Below are 13,262 nucleotides of genomic sequence, written 5' to 3' on the forward strand. Positions count from 1 at the left end.
GGGCCCTCCCCCCGCGAGACCCCTTTGCTCATCTGGCCGTTCACCGCCAGGTTGCGCTATGGGGTGGATCGGGACTCCCCATGACGTCGATGACGTCAGTCCGATCGTCGCGACAGGGGAAGCCCTACAGGAAATCCCGTTCAGAACGGGATTTCCTGATGGGTATTAACGCCGGCGGCAATCGGAAGGGTGGGAGGGGGGAATCATGTAGCTAGGCTAGCTACATGAAAAAAAAAATTAGGTAAAAAAAAACCTGCCGCGCGCTGCGCGTAATCAAAACGCCGGGGAGGTTAAAGAGTACCTGTAGTGAGAAAAGGCGACTCTAGGGGGTATCAGTTCAAATCAAGAAGAAAAAGAAAAAAAAAAAGACATCCGGGCACCTTCCGTCCTCAAATACGTGGTAGTGTTTATTGGTCATCACAGGTCACATGCCATTGGCGCTGTCGGCTCTACATCAATGTGATGGTGGTGGTGAGTTGGAGGTGGGGGTACCAGTCGGGGCTTGCGATGGCCGTTTCGCGTCTTACTAGACGCTTGATCACGCTGCGCTCCTGTTACTGAGGCGGACCACGGACATCCGGTATATGCGGGAGTGATCCCCGCCCCTTCCGGATGTCCCGTTCGTCTATGTGTGGAGATCAGAGGGAGGGGTTGCCGAAGACCCGGATGCGCGTCATCAGACCAGAGAGGCTACATTACCCAAAAATCATTGCGGGTGGGAGGCGGCGCAAGGGCAGAGAATCTCCGCCTCTTGACCGCCTATCAGTAGTTGGGGACTATTGTCTCCAGCTCCACCCCACGCATGAAAGCGTATATACTCTGTATACAATTTAACAGAGCATGCAAATAACGGGTCAGTAGTATGACAAATTGGTCAAAACAACTTGTTTTGACCAATTTGTCATACTACTGACCCGTTATTTGCCTCAGTAACAGGAGCGCAGCGTGACCAAGCGTCTAGTAAGACGCGAAACGGCCGTCGCAAGCCCCGACTGGTACCCCCACCTCCAACTCACCACCACCATCACATTGATGTAGAGCCGACAGCGCCAATGGCATGTGACCTGTGATGACCAATAAACACTACCACGTATTTGAGGACGGAAGGTGCCCGGATGTCTTTTTTTTTTTTCTTCTTGATTTGAACTGACAGCCTCTTTTCGTTTTGTGATCCGAGGAGCACACGTCTGAGCAGGTGGATTCAAGGTCACCGGAGGAAGGGTGAGAGAAAAATTTGTTTGCTTTTTGTCAATTACACGCTTCTGCAGACTGTTTAGGAGGGAGTGCCACTCAACATATCTAGGTCTCATATAGCAACTGACTCTAGGGGGTATTCACGAAAGGGGAAACCTCTGGATACTAATGAGGCTTCCCTCATCCTTAGCGATCCAGCAATGATCTCACCCCCGAAAGTTCATCTGATTGTGCAGGCGCACTACGGCTTCCACTGCTGGGTCCCCCTCAACAGTGTGCAGGCGCAGAATCCGCTTGCCGCTTGGGCTCTGGCAGATACAGCCCAGCAGGATAGGGTCCGCTCTACTGCGCAGGAGCATGAGCGGCACAGATGTCAATATTATGGTGGCCGTCTCTCTGGGGTAGCTAGTGCTGGATCCCGAAGGGTGAAGAGGACCTCCCGAAGGTAAGTACCCCCCCACGGGCAGTTTTTTCCTTACGGGTTTCCTTCAAATTATTTGTTGCTGTACGCTGGCATGTGGGCACCTCTGTGCAGTAGCCATTTTGTCCCCTCTGTACGCGATCTGTAATGACCGTTCCGGCAGGTGTGGCGCACTCCCCCCCCCCATGCTGCACATACTGCCTCAAGCATGTAGGCACCTCTGTGCAGTAGCCATTTTGTCCCCTCTGTACAGGATCTGTAATGACCGTTCCGGCAGGTGTGGCGCCCTCTCCACCCATGCTGGACGCACTGCCTCACAAGCATGTGGGCACCTCTGTGCAGTGGCCATTTTGTCCCCTCTGTACAGGATTTGTAATGACAGTTCCAACAGGTGTGACGCTTTGTCCCCTCCAGCCACACAAGCCTCTCCACTCACACCCAGGGGAATGCTGGGAACTTTCCCTCACTCGCACACGGCTCTCATGTCTAATACGGCCTACGGGGGGTGAGATTAGTCCTGTACTGATGTTGCCTGAGAACTGTGGAACATGGATGTGCCGGGAGGCGGGAGGGTGGTTTATAGAATTCTCTCGCAAGTCCCAGCATGCCTCGTTACATGCTGCCCAGCACAGGATGCTGGGATTTGTAGTTCTCCAGCAGCAGGAGCCCCACTTTACAGTGTTACTATGTATAAGATGGTAATGAGATAAGGTACATGCATGTTACAGTTGAGGATAACTCATGAGAAAAGCCACCGAGCTGTCATTCGCAATGAGGGCCAGTGCACACCTAACAGCGCTAGCATAATCACAAATGCTCAGCGCTTTTTGTATTGATTATTCTAGGCATGTGCCTAGAGATTTTCTGATCATGCATAGCAATTTTTCGAGCGCTTAGGTGTAGTTTTTAAAAAAAAAAATTTTTGTTACAGTAGAGCTGCAACTGAACAGCTTCTGTAACAAAAAACGCTTGGAAAATCGATTTAGATCTAGCGCTTTTCAGAGCGATTTTTCACTTTCCTATACTTAACATTGAGGCTGAATCGCCTCAGAAATCAGTAGAAATGCTGCAGGACCCGAGTTTAAGTTGGGGAAAAGCTCATCAGTCTGGTGTGCTCCATCCCATTCAAATACTGTACATTAGCCAAGCGCTTGCCCTGACTGGACAGGCAGCAGGAGTGATAGGGCTGCATGATATATCGTTTTGAAACCGAAATCACGATTTGCAGCAACACAATTTCCTAATCGTCAAAGCAGCGATTTTAATTTTTTTTTTAATGGGTGCAATGTTCCAGGAGTTACAAATATTAGCCTCACACGTGAAGTGCTGCCTGCATTCTGCGGCACTACAGCACGCTTCCTCCTTACTGCCAGAAAGAGGAAGTGCGGGAGTTTATAGTGTAATATGGCCAAAACTTTGCATGAGGAGGTGAAGCATCCGCACAACTCGCACTTCTAGACATTTCTGCACTTAAAAAGAAAATGTGACCAAGAATTGAACTTCATCCCAATCAGTAGCTGATAGCCCCTTTCCCATGAGAAATCTTTTCCTTTTCACAAACGGATCATCAGGGGGTTTGTATGGCTGATTGTGGTGAAACCTCTCTTACAGGAAACTGTCAGGACCATGGTCCTGGCAGTTTCCTGTCTGTGAACCTCGTTGCATTGTGGGAAATAGCTGTTCACAGCTGTTTCCAACTGGCAAAAAAGCAAGCAGCAGCTACTTCCAGTGACATCACCTGCCAGCAGTAAAAATGTCACCATGTGATAAATGTCAGAATGTAAATCAGGGAGAAAAAAGCTTTTACAATGGGCAAATACTGACTAAATCATTTATACATCATTATTGTAAAAATGAAGCACTTTTTTATTACGTTATTTTCTCTGGAGTTCCTCTTTAACCCCGGTCTCCTGCAGTCACACTGTGTCAGTACTGTACATTTTGAATCCTGTTCTATAGCATAAATTCACAATGCAGTAACATTTACAAACATGACAGAAAATGACATCATAGTATCAGTTTGATACTATGTCATTTTCTTTCAATGCCTGTTTGTAAATGTTACTGTACGTTGTGAATTTAGTGCTGAAGCTTGATTTGAAAAAAATCGTGAAAGAATCGAAATTACAAATTTTTAACAAATTGCAATTTATTTCCCCCCCCCTAAAATCATGCAGGCCTAATGAGTGAACAGACATACATACAGCAGACTTTCATCTCGTGAGCTGATTGCATGTGACTGTGACATGTGATGTTCTTTTCCGCCATTGGTCAAGCTGGAAAATAATCGGCCAATTACTTTTGAAGCCTTTTGTTGGAAGGTGCAATTCTGGTGAAATTGAAAATCGTCATTTCCGACCATCCCTATGCCCATAGGAAAACATTACATGCATTTTGCATACAATTTCATATCGTGGCAGAATGAATGTGAATCTCTGCCTGACTGTCGGCAATAGGAATCGCACATTGTGTGTGGAAAAAAAACACAATTTTTTTTTCCGCACACGGGAAAACGCTCATTTTAACACTTGACTGTACATGTCCATAGAAACGCATTACTTATGCCCATTAACCACTTCCCCTCCCCCGGGACAAGTAACTACGTCCCTGCCAAATGCCATAACTGTTTGCAGGGGCGTAGCTATCAAGTCCCTCCCTGCCGCGCATTACCGCTCGCCCCCCACGCTTGGTACCTCCGCTGATCGTTCGCCACTAGATCAATGAATAGGAACACAGTTCCCATTCATTGAAGTCCCCGTGTAAATGACCGCAGCCGTCTATGAGACAGCGCCACCATTCACAAAGTCTGTCCACGCAGTGCTTCCTGTTTGCATAGTAATACTACCCATATGGAAGACACCTCCAAGGACATCTTGTGGCCAAATAGTAAAATTACATCTGCATTTTTTTTTTCCAATGAAGTACCTATTTTTACTTTTTTTGAAATTAACCCCTGACCTCCCACACTCTCCAATAGTTAGAAAATTTTGTTTAAAAAATAAATAAATACATAGTTACCTTAGGAACTGAACTTTTTTAATATGTATGTCAAGAGGGTATTTTACTAATACTTTATAAATTATGGGCTTGTAGTAAGGGATGGACGCAAAACTGAAAAAATGCACCTTTATTTCCAAATTAAATACTGGTGCCATACATTGTACTAGGGAGATATTTTAAACGTTGCAATAACTGGGACAAATGGGCAAATAAAATGTATGGGTTTTAATGACGGTAACGTATTATTTTAAAACTAAAATGGCAGAAAACTGAGAAATAATGAATTTTTTCCATTTTTTTCTTCTTCTTTTTCCTGATAAAAGACTTAGAATAAAATAATTCTTAGCAAAAAGTACCCCCCAAAGAAAGCCTAATTGATGGCAAAAAAAACCCACCAAGATATAGATTGTTTTGTTGTGATAAGTAGTAATACAGTTTTAGGCAAATGAATGGAAGGAGTGCTGACAGGTGAAACCTGCGCTGTTTTTTTTAAGGGGAAAAACTGGTTAAACATTGCACTGGTTGTTGAGTGTGTAGTGGGGAGATTAGTACAGATATAGGTAAGCAGTGGAGGAGATTCGTATAGATTTTGGCAGCACAGTAGCATAGGAGTTAGCTCACCTTGCAGTGCTGGGTTCCTGGTTTGAGTCCAAGCTTAGGGCACTATCTGCACCGAGTTTGTATGTTCTCCCAAAAAAAAAAAATTATCCCTAGACTTCGATACATACACTACGCAATACATAAATAGACGTTTGACTATGGTAGGGATTTGATTGTGAGCTCCTCTGGGGGACAATTAAGTGACAAGACAGTATACTCTGTACAGCGCTGCAGAAGATGTCGGCACTTTATAAATACTAAACAATGTGCATAAACTTGTGTTATTCATACATTTGCATACAACTTACAATATTCACATATTGCAAATACAGTAATACATTGACCTCATTCTTAGTGATAAACATTGGCCTCAATTCACTAACCTTAACTCCTGTCTTTAATAACTCTTCTAAGCTGTTTTACAGTTATCACAATTATATCGCCATGGTGATAACTGTAAAACAGCTCAGAAGAGTTATTAAAGACAGGAGTTAAGCTTAGTGAATTGAGGCCATATATGGCCTCAATCTGTGTAGTAAAGCAAAAATAAAAGATTGCATACAACTTGCAATATTCATAAATTTGCATTTGACTTGCATTATTAACAAATTTGCATATAGCTTGCAATATTAACGTACTGCAAATTTCATAATAAAATGCCCTCAATCTTAGGGCTCTTTCACACCAAGACGTTGCGTTAGATGCGATGTTAAAGTCGCAAAACGTGCCCCTAACGCAACGCATGTTAGCTTTGAAGTTGGACGTTATATAGAGCCGCGTTATGTGTCTCTTCATGCGTACGTGACGCATACTTTTTGACGCATGCGGATCGGATAAAAACCGCGCATGTGGAACTTAAAAAAACAAAAAAAACAAAACAGTACTGAGCATGTGCAAACGGTCGAACACAGCCACATACGAGTATAACGCACAGCACGCTGCACTTTCATATACCGTGCTGCGTTATACTCCAACGCAACGTGAGCACTGTGAACAGCCCATTGATTTATCATTGCTGTCAGTTGGGCTGCGTTACAGGCTGCTGTAACGTGGGACTTTAACGTCCCACTGTGAAAGCAGCCTTAGTGTTAAATTAACATACTATCAGTGTAATCAAGCAAAAAATTAATTTTTCATACAATTTGCAAGCAATAATCATAAATTTGCATGCAGTTTGCATTAAATATTGCAAATATAAATCTAATAATAAAGTGCCCTCATTCTTAGTGAAAAATCAACATACAATCAGTGTACTAAAGCAAACACACAAGTTTTTATACACTTTTATTATTCATATACTAGCTGATTGCCCGGCGTTGCCCGGGTATGTATTTGGCTAGTGTTGGCTCCGCCCACTTTTTCTAACCCTAACACACAATTACTCAATGACCAAGTTTGTGAGCTTTGCGGTCTTTGGAAACAATAATTTGCATTGAAATGAAAAAAATCTGATTGGCTGTTTGTGGCTCCACCCCTTTTCTGAATTTGAACCCCAGTCACCCAATGACCAACTGTAGCAGGTTTGAGGCCTGTGCCATTAACAGTGCAAGAATGGCAGCAATTAAATATTCCCCTTGAGAAGCAATAGGTGAAGTTTGATTCACTTTTGTAGGCTCCACCCACTTTTCTGAATATTTAACCCAGTCACCCAGTGACCAACTGTGCAAAGTTTGAGAACCCTACCATTAACAGTGTAAGTATGGCTGCAGTTTACATTTTCCCAGTGAAATTTGCATTTGTCTCCACCCACTAATGACGTGGAACTGCCTGTGTATGTATTTGACCGGTTTTGGCTCCGCCCACTTTTTCTAACCCTAATGCACGAACACTCAATGACCAAGTTTGTGAACTTCGGGGTCTTTGGCATCAATAATTTGTATATTCCCATAGAAATTAAACAAATCAGATTGGCTGTCTGTGGCTGCACTCCTCTCCAACATTTGAACCCCAGTCACCCAATGACCAACTATAGCAGGTTTGAGGCATCTGCTACAGCCCCGTTTCTATGGGTGTGTGATACGTGCAATCGCCCGGGGTGCTTTATTGTGCGGCAGGAGGGGGGGCGCCGGAGCGGGGGAACGGACATAATAGTTATAACTCACCTTCTTCATCCGTTCCCCGCAGTTTCAATATCTTTCCTCTCCCGGCGTCCGTCGCCTGGTAACAGCGCCCCCTGTGATGACATACCGCATGTCATCACAGGAAGCACTGTGACTAATGAGATAGATGCCGGGAAAGGAAGGACATTGAAGCAGCGCGGGTTCGGCGGAAGCAGGTGAGTTATTACTATTATGTTCGCTCCCCCCGCTCCTGCGCCCAACTCATACCGCCCATACCAACTAACCTAAACTGTGGGAACCTACCTAACTAACCTAAACTGCAGGAACCTACCTATTTATCCTACACTGCAGGAACCTACCTACCTAACTAACCTATACTGCGGGAACCTACCTAACTAACCTATACTGCGGGAACCTACCTAACTAACCTATACTGCGGGAACCTACCTAACTAACCTATACTGCGGGAACCTACCTAGCCAAGCTATACTGTAGGAACCTACCTAACTATCCTATACTGCGGGAACCTACCTAACTAACCTATACTGCGGGAACCTACCTAACTAACCTATACTGCGGGAACCTACCTAACTAACCTATACTGCGAGAACCTACCTAGCCAAGCTATACTGTGGGAACCTACCTAACTATCCTATACTGCGGGAACTTACCTAACTAACCTATACTGCGGGAACCTACCTAACTAACCTATACTGCGGGAACCTACCTAGCCAAGCTATACTGCGGGAACCTACCTAACTATCCTAAACTGCAGGAACCTACCTATCTAACCCATACTGGGGGGACCTACCTATCTAACCTATACTGGGGGAACCTACCTATTGAACCTATACTGGGGGAACCTACCGATCTAACCCATACTGGGGGAACCTACCTATCGAACCTATACTGCGGGAACCTACCTATCTAACCTATACTGCGGGCACCTACCTATCTAAACTATACTGGGGGCACCTACCTATCTAACCCACACTGGTGGCAACTATACGGGCTACCCTATACTGGAGGCACCAACGTAGATAACCTATAAAGCAGGCACCTACCTATCTAACCTACACTGGGGGCAACTATGCAGGCTACCCTATACTGGAGGCACCTACGTAGCTAACCTGTTCAACCTGTACTGCGGGCACCTATGCCTGGCTCCATGGGGGTGGGGGGCGATTTTTACACCCTCGCCCTGGGTGAAATTTAGCCTAGAAACTGCTCTGATCTGCTAATACCAGTGTAAAAATGGCAGCAATTTAAATATTCCTTTTGAAAATCAACAGGTGAATTTTGACTATTTTGGCTATTATAGGCTCCACCCACTTCCCTGAATATTAATCTCAGTCACCCAGTGACCATCTTGGCAAAGTTTGAGATCCCTGCTATTAACAGTGAAGAAGGGCTGCAGTTTACATTTTCCCATTGAAATTTGTTTTTGGCTCCGCCCACTTTTTGTAAACTGGACACACAGTCACTCAATGACCATGTTTGTGAGCTTTGGGTCCTTGGCATCAATAATTTGTATTTTCCCAGTGAAATGAAACATCTGATTGGCTGTTTGTGGCTCTATCACAGGCATGGGCAAACTTGGCCCTCCAGCTGTTAAGGAACTACAAATCCCACAATGCATTTGCCTTTATGAGTCATGACTGTGGCTGTCAGACTCCTGCAATGCATTGTGGGACTTGTAGTTCCTCAACAGCTGGAGGGCCAAGTTTGCCCATGCCTCCTCTATCCCCTTTTCTGAATTTGAACCCCAGTGACCCAATGATCAACTGTACCAGGTTTGAGGCTTGTGCCATTAACAGTGCAAGAATGGCAGCAATTTTAATATTCCCTTTGAAAATCAACAGGTGAATTTTGATTGTTTTTTTTAGGCTCCACCCACTTTTCTGTATAATAATCTGTGCCATTAACAGTGCAAGAATGGCAGCAATGTAAATATTCCCCTTGAAAATCAAAAGATGAATTTTGATTGGCTGCTGTACACTCCACCCACTTTCCTAAATATTAATCCTAGTCACCCAGTGGCCAACTGTGTCAAGTTTGAGAACCCTGCCAATAACAGAATGGCTGAAATCAATCTAACAAATCTGATTGGCTGTTTGTGGCTCCACCGCCTTTAGTGAATTTGGTCCCCAGTCACCCAATTACTGACTGTATCAGGTTTGAGGCCTCTGCCATTAACAGTGTAAGAATGGTAGCAATGTAAATATTCCCCATGAAAATCAATAGCTGAATTTTGATTGGCTGTTGTAGGCTCCACCCACATTTCTGAATAATAATCCCAGGCACCCAGTGGCCAATTGTATCAAGTTTGGGAACCCTGCCATGTAAAAAATTAAGTTTCTGGCACCGCCCACTTTTTGTAACCTTGACATATAGTCACTCAATTACCAAGTTTATCAGCTTTGGGATCCTTGGTATCAATACTTTGTATATCTGATTGGCTGTTTGTGGCTCCGCCCCTTTCTGAATTTGAACCCCAGTCACCCAGTGCCCAGCTGTACCAGGTTTGAGGCATCTGCTATTAACAGTATAAGAATGGTTGCAGTTTAAATATTCCCTTTGACAATCAAAAGTTGAATTTTGATTGGCTGTTGTAGGCTCTACCCACTTCCCAAAATCTTAATCACATTCACTCAATGACCAACTGTGCAAAGTTTGACAACCCTGCCATTAACAGTGTAAGAATGGCTGCAGTTTATATTTTCCCAGTAAAATGTGTTTTTGGCTCCACCCACTTTGTGTAACCTTGTCACACAGTCACTCAATGACCAATTTTGTGAGCTTTCAGGTTCCTGGCATCAAAATTGTGTGAATGGAAGCAGTTTATCCAGCAAAGAAATCTGATTGGCTGTTTGTGGCCCCGCCCCTTTAGTGAATTTGGACCCCAGTCACCTAATGACTGACTGCAGCAAGTCTGAAGCCTCTGCCATAAACAGTGTAAGAATGGCAGCAGTTTAAATATTCCCCTTTAAACGCAATAGGTGAATTTTGATTGGCTGTTGTAGGCTCCACCCACTTTCCAAAATCTTAATCTTATTCACCCAGTGGCGAAGTGTGGCAAGTTTGAGAACCCTGCGATTAACAGTGTAAGAATGGCTGCATTTTTTCCCATTTAAAAGGAATGGCTGAATTTTGATTGGCTGTTTTATGCTCCACCCGCTTTTCCTGGATTTGTAACTTCGGTCACCAAGTGACCAACTGTGCCAAGTGTGGGGACTCTGGCTTGATTACTGTGAGAATGGCAGCCTTTTACATTTTTTCCATTGACTTGAATGGGTGGAATCTGATTTGCTGTTTGTAGCTCCGCCCAGGTGGGCAGGGGGGCCGCGAGACCCCCAGAACCTATCATCCCAGGTAGTAAGGAACCTGTATACCAAGTTTCGTTCAAATCGGTCAAGGGGTTTTCGAGTGATCGCGGCACATACACACACACACACACACACACACACACACACACACACACACACACACACACACACACACACACACACACACACACACACACACACACACACACACACACACACACACACACACACACACACACACACACACACACACACACACACACACACACACACACACACACACACACACACACACACACACACACACACACACACACACACACACACACACACACACACACACACACACACACACACACACACATACATCCGATTTTATATATATAGATTTTTTTACAACTTGCATTATATGTATTGCAAGTATAAATTGAATAATAAAGTGCTCAATTAGTCATGGAATTTGTGCCAACAAACAATCCAAATATTCATATTAAGGCTTTGCTAGTACATTTATATATCTCTGACATTCCACAGCTCTGTACAGAGATCACTGATCCATTCCCATCAGCCTCAGCACCAGAGGCGCTTACACTCTAAAGCTGGCCATACACTGGCCCGATTTGCCGCCATTTCGACAGCAGATTCGATCACTGGGATCGAATCTGTGACAGCAGATTCGATCACTGGGATCGAATCTGCTGCCAATCGTTAGTGCTACACGCCGAATTTCGATCCATTTCGTCCAATCCCGTCGATCGATCCGTGCGGAAAATTACTGTCGATCGCCCGCGGGTAGGGAGCGCGTCGCTAGCGGCGTTCGAGTGCCCGCCGACCGACGCAATAGAGCGGCAATATATTACCTGCTCTGCCGGCGCGACTGCCCCCGGTCACCGCTGCTCCGTCTCCGCGCTGGTCTCCGGTATGCTTCAGTTCCTCCTGCCCGGCAGGAAGTTTAAACAGTAGAGGGCGCTCTACTGTTTAAACTTCCTTCCGGGCAGGAAGAAGTAAAGCATGCCGGACTTGGAGACCAGAGCGGAGACGGAGCAGCCGTGACCGGGGGCAGTCATGCCGGCGGAGCAGGTAATGTATGCGGGCGGGAGCGGCGGCAGCACCACCACCACAACAGATTGTGAACGGTTTCAGGCTGAAATCGGTTCACAATCTGTTTGCAGTAAAGGTAGCCATACGATCCCTCTCAGATCAGATTCGATCAGAGAGGGATCTATCTGTTGGTCGAATCTGATGACAAATCGACCAGTGTATGGCTACCTCTATGTCCTCACCACATTCACACACTATTATACATTTATATAGCTCTGATATATTCCAGAGCGCTGTACAGAGATCACTGATCCATTCCCATCAGCCTCTGCAGCAGAGGAGCTTACACTCTAATGTCCTCACCACATTCACACACTATTATACATTTATATAGCTCTGATATATTCCACAGCGCTGTACAGAGATCACTGATCCATTCCCATCAGTCTCTGCACCAGAGGCGCTTACACTCTAATGTCCTCACCACAATCACACACTATTATACATTTATATAGCTCTGATATATTCCCGAGCGCTGTACAGAGATCACTGGTCCATTCCCATCAGCCTCTGTAGCAGAGGCGCTTACACTCTAATGTCCTCACCACAGACACACACTATTATTATACATTTATATAGCTCTGACATATTCCACAGCGCTGTACAGAGATCACTGATCCATTCCCATCAGTCTCTGCACCAGAGGAGCTCACACTCTAATATCCTCTCCACAGCCACACACTATTATTATTATTATACATTTATATAGCTCTGACATATTCCACAGCGCTGTACAGAGGTCACTCTTCTATTCCCATCAGTCTCTGCAACAGAGGAGCTTACACTGTAATGTCCTCACCACAATCACACACTATTATACATTTATATAGCTCTGATATATTCCCGAGCGCTGTACAGAGATCACTGATCCATTCCCATCAGCCTCTGCAGCAGAGGAGCTAACACTGTAATGTCCTCACCACAATCACACACTATTATACATTTATATAGCTCTGATATATTCCCGAGCGCTGTACAGAGATCACTGATCCATTCCCATCAGTCTCTGCACCAGAGGAGCTTACACTCTAATATCCTCACCACAATCACACACTATTATACATTTATATAGCGCTGATATATTCCACAGCGCTATACAGAGATCACCGATCCATTCCCTTCAGTCTCTGCTCCAGAGGAGCTTACACTCTAATGTCCTCATTACAGACACACACTATTATTATACATTTACTTGGCTCCGACCTATTCCACAGCGCTGTACAGAGATCCCTGATCCATTCCGATCAGTCTCTGCACCAGAGGAGCTTACACTCTAATGTCCTCACCACAGTCGCACACTATTATTATTATACATTTATATAGGTCTGACATATTCCACAGCGCTGTACAGAGATCACTGATCCATTCCCATCAGCCTCTGCACCAGAGGAGCTTACACTCTAATGTCCTCACCACAGTCACACAGTATTATTATACATTTATATAGCTCTGATATATTCCACAGACAGTGCTGTACAATGTAGAAATATACAATATGTGGAGGCCACACCCCACACCAAGCCTTCAGTGTGCCTACTCTAATCTATGGGAGTACCAACA

This window comes from Hyperolius riggenbachi, chromosome 6 (assembly GCF_040937935.1).
Source record: "Hyperolius riggenbachi isolate aHypRig1 chromosome 6, aHypRig1.pri, whole genome shotgun sequence".
NCBI classification, from domain to species: Eukaryota; Metazoa; Chordata; class Amphibia; order Anura; family Hyperoliidae; genus Hyperolius; species Hyperolius riggenbachi.